The 7,328-nt window shown below is 36.0% G+C and overlaps 1 non-coding gene across 1 annotated transcript; it reads right to left on the reverse strand.

Moving 5' to 3' along the window:
* Positions 1-988: 988 nt before the first annotated feature.
* trnaa-ugc (transfer RNA alanine (anticodon UGC)) lies at positions 989-1,060 on the reverse strand. Its single transcript has one exon. It is a non-coding gene; the product is annotated as a tRNA-Ala (tRNA).
* Positions 1,061-7,328: the final 6,268 nt, after the last annotated feature.

Genomic DNA, 7,328 nt, shown 5'->3' on the forward strand with positions numbered 1-7,328 from the left:
GTCTGTGGGTCACTTCCATAATCCATCAATATGCTCTGGATAGTCTGTACCATGGACTGTAGAAAAACAGGCTCTGAAGCAAAGATTTTACAAGATAGGAAGATGCTGTAGTTGTGCCTCTCAGTGGCCAGTAACGTCAGCGACAAGTAGTCATTAACTAGCTAACGAACGTTAAAGTAACATTACTCTATAACTATAACTTGTAGTTATCAAATTTACCGTTAGCGGTAACTATCTAGCTGGTTAACATAACTGGTTACCTGATTAATTAATTAGTTAAGACTGATTAATCTTAGCCGCTAACATTACTCCACATTATGCTGAGTGGCTCTGACCGACGCTAGTCTGCTCAAAAAAATATTTTGGTTGGATTATCAAAACAATTACGGTTGTGTTTAATTGTACTGGGTCCTGAAAACCTAAACATGCATCATTTGTGAGAAAGGGAGTCTGTATTTTATTTCGTCTTTCTAGAAATGACCTGTTTAGCGAATGGTTTTTGGTGAAACTCCATTGACCTCCATTCATTCTTTGAGCGACTGTTTGTTTGTCTCATAAAGTACCAGTGCGGACGTTTCAGGCCCGAAGTCCTCTTCAAGTGACTTCGTCTCTTTATCTCTGCCTGTAGCCTACCGGTCTGCACTCTCCAGTGTGCCCTGTCCAGTAGGATTTGTGGACATTCCACAGTACTGTCGGATTAATGTCGTATTACAGCAGCCTCGCGCCAAATTATAACAAAGTATTATACGACAGAAAAAGATACTAGAAAGCAATTCTAAGAACGGTATAGCCTAGTTCACTAGTCATATTACCAAACGTAAGCAGGAACGTGTCATATGTAGGCCAACTGCTGTAGTTTCTACATAAATATTATGTAAAGTATGGTTACAGAGGTAAGTGAAATATAAAAAAAACACATAACGGCGTTAAAATAATTATTTAAGTTTGTATACATTTCCAAAAACCTAACTTGAAAAATAACCGATCATGGAGATGCCGGGGATTGAACCCGGGGCCTCATACATGCAAAGCATGCGCTCTACCACTGAGCTACATCCCCTTGATAGTACGGAAGTACATAAAAAGTGTATTTGAACACACCTGACCTATCAGAAACACATCAGAAGCCCAAATGTTATGGATAAAAAGTCATTTCTATGGTGAAACCAAAATGTATAAAAATACTAGTTGTATTAATATTGCTAAAAAATTATAATGTATGCCATATTACATATTGCAGATTGTTTTTTTTTAGCAGAGCAGATGGAACTATGATGATCATACTCAAACAGCTCTTGCATCATAAAATATTTTATTCACTTAATGTCAGGTAATTCATGTAATATTCTCTAAACGTTAAGTAACATGTGAGTTCAGAACTACAGTGTATATTTTCACTGAAATCAAAAAGAAAGCTAAAATAACCACCTTCCTAAAATAATGAGAAAGTGATGATTACAAAAGAAATAAGAAATAATAATTAATATTGACAATTTGAGAATTTGAACACAAATATCCTATTCCCTTCCCAAATATTAATAACAAAAAAAAAAACAAAAAAAAACAATGCTCTTCCTGATCATTTATTTTACATTGTATCCTTTCAAACAGCACAACTAGGCAGGACGTTGTAGTGGGACAGTGTATTCTAGATATCATATAAAACAATAGACAAGGGAAGAGCTGCATTCATGTTCAGGCAAATTTTGTGGGCACAGATATTTTCTTCATCATCATCTTCCACAAAGATAGAAATGTAATAAGTCAAAGCCTCGGCGTCAAAGTCTTGAATGTCTCCATTTAGCACACGTATAAACTTAACATCTTTTCTGAAAATAAACCTCTTGCTGGCAGTCTGTGCACTTTCATTTGGGTTTTCAACTCGCAGGAAATCCTCTAGGACCTGCTTCTCATCAGAGAGAAAGGCACGGATGTTCCGTTTGCTGTAGTTGCACAACTGCCTTTTGCCACTTGTGTTTCCCATCCTCTTTATGTTGCTGGCATCAGAATACGACGTCATATGAAAAAATAAACATTTGATGATGTCAGTTAAAAGAACCATAGTGAAATGCATGATCAAACAATTCTACATTTTGAACACTAATCTATATGTTCTCTTTTCTTTTTCTTTTTATAACAAATGATAATATTAGAGTTTGTCAGATTATCAGCTTGTCTCAGATTGTTTCTTTAATGAGAACATTAATGATATGCATAATGCTGTGTAATAGGTACAAAATGTCTGGTTGAACAGTACACAATCCGCAAACACTCTTGCCATCTAATTGTAAGGCTTAACATTCCATAAGATATCAGAAAAACTTGCAGAATATAAGGGCAAAACACTTTAAAGTATTTAGCTAATAATTATCGTGGTACATATTCAGACAAATAGTATAAAAAATATGTGTGTATAGTTTTTAAATCTTTAAAGAAGAGAGGGGATTCTTCAATAGCATTGTGCCTACCTTTAGTTGAGGGCTGGAAATATGTGCATAAAGGACTATACTCATGTATTTTATCAGTATATATCCAAAGGGGCCATGCAAATGTGAACACGCCCTCTGGATGAATTCATGCACACACTAAAATAAAACACTAAAACAATTAATTGGATCATCTACTACCTGCCCTTTCCACATGACTGTAATTGTCTGACTTGTAGCAATTGTCTTACTGTGGGAGTCTTGTTAAACATAGTTTTTCTAATAACTGTGTGTATAATGACATTCTGTGTAGGTTTGTTGTTATTATTTATTTTTCAAACAAATGTCTGAGTTGTCTTGGGGAGTCATCATCATGCCTAAAATAACATTCAGTTCAGACATTTATTTGGAAATGAAATGTTAAGGTATTTCTGATCACATTATTTAACATACAGCTTAAGGATTAAAGTCCAAATATTGCACATGGCTTATACAACGTATTAAACAAGTCATTAAAGCCACTTACTGTAAGTGCTTTTTTCACAAAGTGAAAGCTGTGAACCTAAAGGGCCATTTACTAGGATGTAAATCTTGGTTTACACAGATAAGGTAGTACCTTTTACTTATTTGTGTGCGTGACCTCAGAGAATAGGTTCATATCATGACTTTTTGATCTCACAAAGAAAAATGTAAATTCTTTTGCCCTCAACCACATTGTTTAAAACATGTGTTCGGGAAAAATGCCCATTTTAACATTTCACAGGTGAGCATCGTCTGATGAACAGATCCCAGTAAAAACAACGATAGCTGTACTTGAGTTTAACGTTCGTATTTATTTGCAAAGAAATAACAGAAAGTGAGAAAGCTTACCAATTTGAATCAGACATAGTAAGACTTATATACAGTTTTCAGTACTTTCTCCCAGAAGGGGGGCTTTACCAAAACAAAAAGACATGAAGCTGGCCACTAACATTTATTAGTATTTTACCTTCTGATTACCCCTTGTTGACCTTGCTGTAAGACCGGAATGTGCTAGCTACCCCCTTCCAGGAGAAGCAGAGACATTAAGGTCAAAGGCATTCAGCCCGCTGGGAGAGAGACAGAGAAAGACTCCTAGTAAGCACTTAATTCAGAAAGTGGTCTAATAGTAATAGTAAATCAGTTATTTTTAATCATGTGATTGTCTTTATGTTAACACACATTGTCAATTAAGAATCAATTGAGAAAATTACCCTTACACATGCAATGCCAATTTGGCATTATTCTTTGTATTCTTCTGTCCCTCTGTTCAGGGCTTCACTTCACTGTCCATTTTATGACAGGAATGGAGAACCATATCTCAACTCCGTCTTAGCCCGTGAATAGACTCACGCAATGCCTCAGAGGCAATGTGCGTGTATTCAAATTTCAAGTGCTAACATTAAAAAAGATAAGGACTCAATGCAGTCTCTTTGTGCCTACAGCACAACTTAATCATTGGTCCACAGGTGTCATGAGACAGTGGATAATTCTCTCTCTGGTCACCTTCCCCCCCTTAGTGTTTAGTTGGGGGGTAGGGCAATGGCTGAGTGATTTCTCAGGCATAGATCCGTGCAGAAAGGTATTCTTCAAAAGAAAGGAACCATATGGTTTAGATCAAACAGAGATTCCTATGGATCATATCTGCCAGTGCTTTGAAAGTGCATGTTTTTATGTGTCCGTACTCAGTAAGAACAGAAAAATACCAATTTATTGGGCATACAGTATCCACATGGACTGGAGGACTAGTTATTCCAACAATAATTTTGCCAGCAGAATCAATGACTGGTACATTCGTCCAAGGGTAAGCTTGATTGTTTATATATATATTTTTTATTTTATTGTATATTAAAAATAATGAAGACACCTAACAACCCTCAGTTGTCATATTAGCAAAACGATTTTACAGTAAGTAAATTAATAGAGTGAATATTAATATAAATATTAGCTTTCTCCTCTGTTTACATAAGTTAGCCTTTAATAATACAGCACCATGGTGCTTGACATCGGAAAATAAGTGCATAAACATTTAAATGCAAAGAATGTAAGCTTTTGGAAAAAACATCACTATCAAGGTTGCATCATCTCCACTGAATATACCCATTAATTATGCATGTATATGTTCATACATGTATTGTTTATAAATAAAAAATAAAATACAAATTCACCGTTAAAACTAGCTGCATAAATACAAGATAGGTGGCCATAATATTTCCTGAACATGATACATCCCATTTCCATGCAATTGGCATACTGTTAAAACATTCTTAACATGGAATGCTTATATACACCTTTTTACCATAGACAGTACTGCTTATCCTTAGTTTGTTCAGTGGTCTAACTGCAGCGTTTTATTCACATGTAGCTTTCATTCATTCCCATTCCATGTCTTGTTTTTGCTTAGGAAATAATTGCCATCATAAGAAAGGAAAAAAGCTTAATAAGACAAAGGACAAGCCAAGTGGGCAGTGCAGTAAGCTACATAATTAGTGGAGTAGCTCCTTCAGATGGGACTCACTGGGACATAGAAGACCTGGCAAAGCAGCCTGATATCCCCATGGTCTCCTGGACTGTCTACTATTATACTTGTGGTAGTAAAACATTTGAGGGTGCCCTCTTACAAAAATACCAGAAAGGAAACAAGTGGGGACAAATAAACATTGAGCAACTTGCAGAGATTCTCACTGAGAAATATGTAACTGCCAGGCCGGTGAAATTTGTTTCCAGTTTTCTAGAAACAAACACAAAACCTTCTATCCAGGAAAACCAGGGTGAGACTGACAAAGAATCAAATCACCCCCAAAAAAGATATAACAAACCCAAAATAATGATCACCAAAGAAAGCCCAAAACCAGTGAATTATGAGGAGACACAAAGACATTCACATGGCACAAAGGACAAGATAGATAAAAATGGATATAAAGGAGAATATCTACAAACACATAAGACACATCATAGGGAAACATTATCCCCTGAGAATGACAAAGAAGCAGACTTTGAAACTCTCAAAAAGGAAGAGGTTGAAGAAAATCTAGCAATGATCATGTTTCTCCCTGAAAAGACTAAAACTCTTCAAAACAAGGAATCAATAATCAAGGAAAATCAACAACGAATAAAAGAGGAAAACAGCATAATGCAAGCAGAAGATAAACACAGTAACTCAACTGCTTTAGAAGACAACATTAAAAATAAAAATGACAATAACCACAATGAAGAAGTAGATACACATCACGATGAAGACAAGGTGGATGAACCCTCATTTGAAAAGGTAGATAGAATGACTAAAATTCAAGTAATACATTATAACCCTACATACAAGGTAGATGAAACCTCAATTGAAAATCCCCCAGGAGAAGACATTGAGAAAATGTACAAAGGGAAACCATTGATAAAAGTACAGCAGGGAATGAAAGGGAAAGAAACAATACAAACTATGCTAACAAGCCACATTGAAGGCAAAGGTGAAGCAAGAGGAGATGCTTATTCCCTGCCACTTAAAGAAATACAAAAACCTGAGAATGGGGATAACAAAGAAACAAATATCCATATAAAACACTTATACAAACATGGTGAGTCAGATAAACAACCGGAGCCTGGCACTATTCAAACAGATCAGCTAAAACTTCATAATGGAAATGAATCAGTAGATACTCCATTGAGTAAAGAGATTTATGAAAAGGATGAAATAACAGAAGACAAGCAAATACATGCAATTACATCTTTTCAAGAAATATCAGAACCTGAAAATGGTGAATACGTAACAAAAGAAAATACACCAATGCAGGAGGTGGATCAAATGTACTTCATGAACACAGAATATCATGAACTCAATCCCACAACTCCAGAATTAGGCATGATTCCTGATGTTGTGGAGAAAGCAACACTATTGGAAGATAAGAGTAGACCCATGAAGGAACTAAATCAAGAGTTGGCTATCATACCACTTGAAGACATCACAAAGTCTCTAAAAACAGAAGAATCAACATTAGGAACTTCAACAAAAAAAGAGGCAGCAGGAACTACAAAAATGCAAATAATTGAATATAACCCTACATCCCATATGTATACTACATCCCACAGCGAGCTCCCTACACTTGGCAGTGGGAATCTACCAATGGCAAAGATTTACAAAAATGATTTGGCAAACAGTGGAGAAAATATTGCACCTGATAACAACCAAAAACAAGGTTCAGATGTGGTCCTGGATGACGATTTGATATCAAATAAAACCAATTCAATCTCAGAAGTACATCACAGTGTGGGTTTAATTCACCGCACGGCAGCAGGCTCACGACAATGTTTAGAAAGGATTTTTGGAATGCAATCGCATAATAACAACAATGGAAAGGCAACTTTGACAGAAAATCAGTACACTGGTAATGATTTGGAAAGCAAACCATGGACAGAACCTTTGTATCAAGATAAAGAAGATAAACATAGATATATTACCATGGATGGAAAGGGTAACAAACCTGAAAAAGATGAATCAGAGAAAACAACTGGGAAGGAGGAAACACACAATGAAAATATTGTTGATAACTCAGGAAGGAAAGAGTTATTGGAAACAGAGACTAGAAGACTACGGTTAGATTCTTTTTGGCCACAAGGGGGAACTGCAGCATGGCGTATGCAACGTGAAAACAAAGATCTAAGAAGAGAAGAGTTCAATGAGAAACAACACACACCACTTGATAAAGTTTCCTACAATTCTGTAGAGGAGGAGAAGAATAGCCATTATTATTATATTGATGGGAAAATAAAGGGAACGAGTGATAGTTTGGACACGGAAGTGAAAAAAACAGGTCATCCTTGTGTGGGACTGATGCATTACTGGGGAGACTGCAAGTCAACTGTGTAGTAAATGGCTAGTTCTGTGGAAATTAA

This window comes from Conger conger, chromosome 12, assembly GCF_963514075.1.
Source record: "Conger conger chromosome 12, fConCon1.1, whole genome shotgun sequence".
NCBI classification, from domain to species: Eukaryota; Metazoa; Chordata; class Actinopteri; order Anguilliformes; family Congridae; genus Conger; species Conger conger.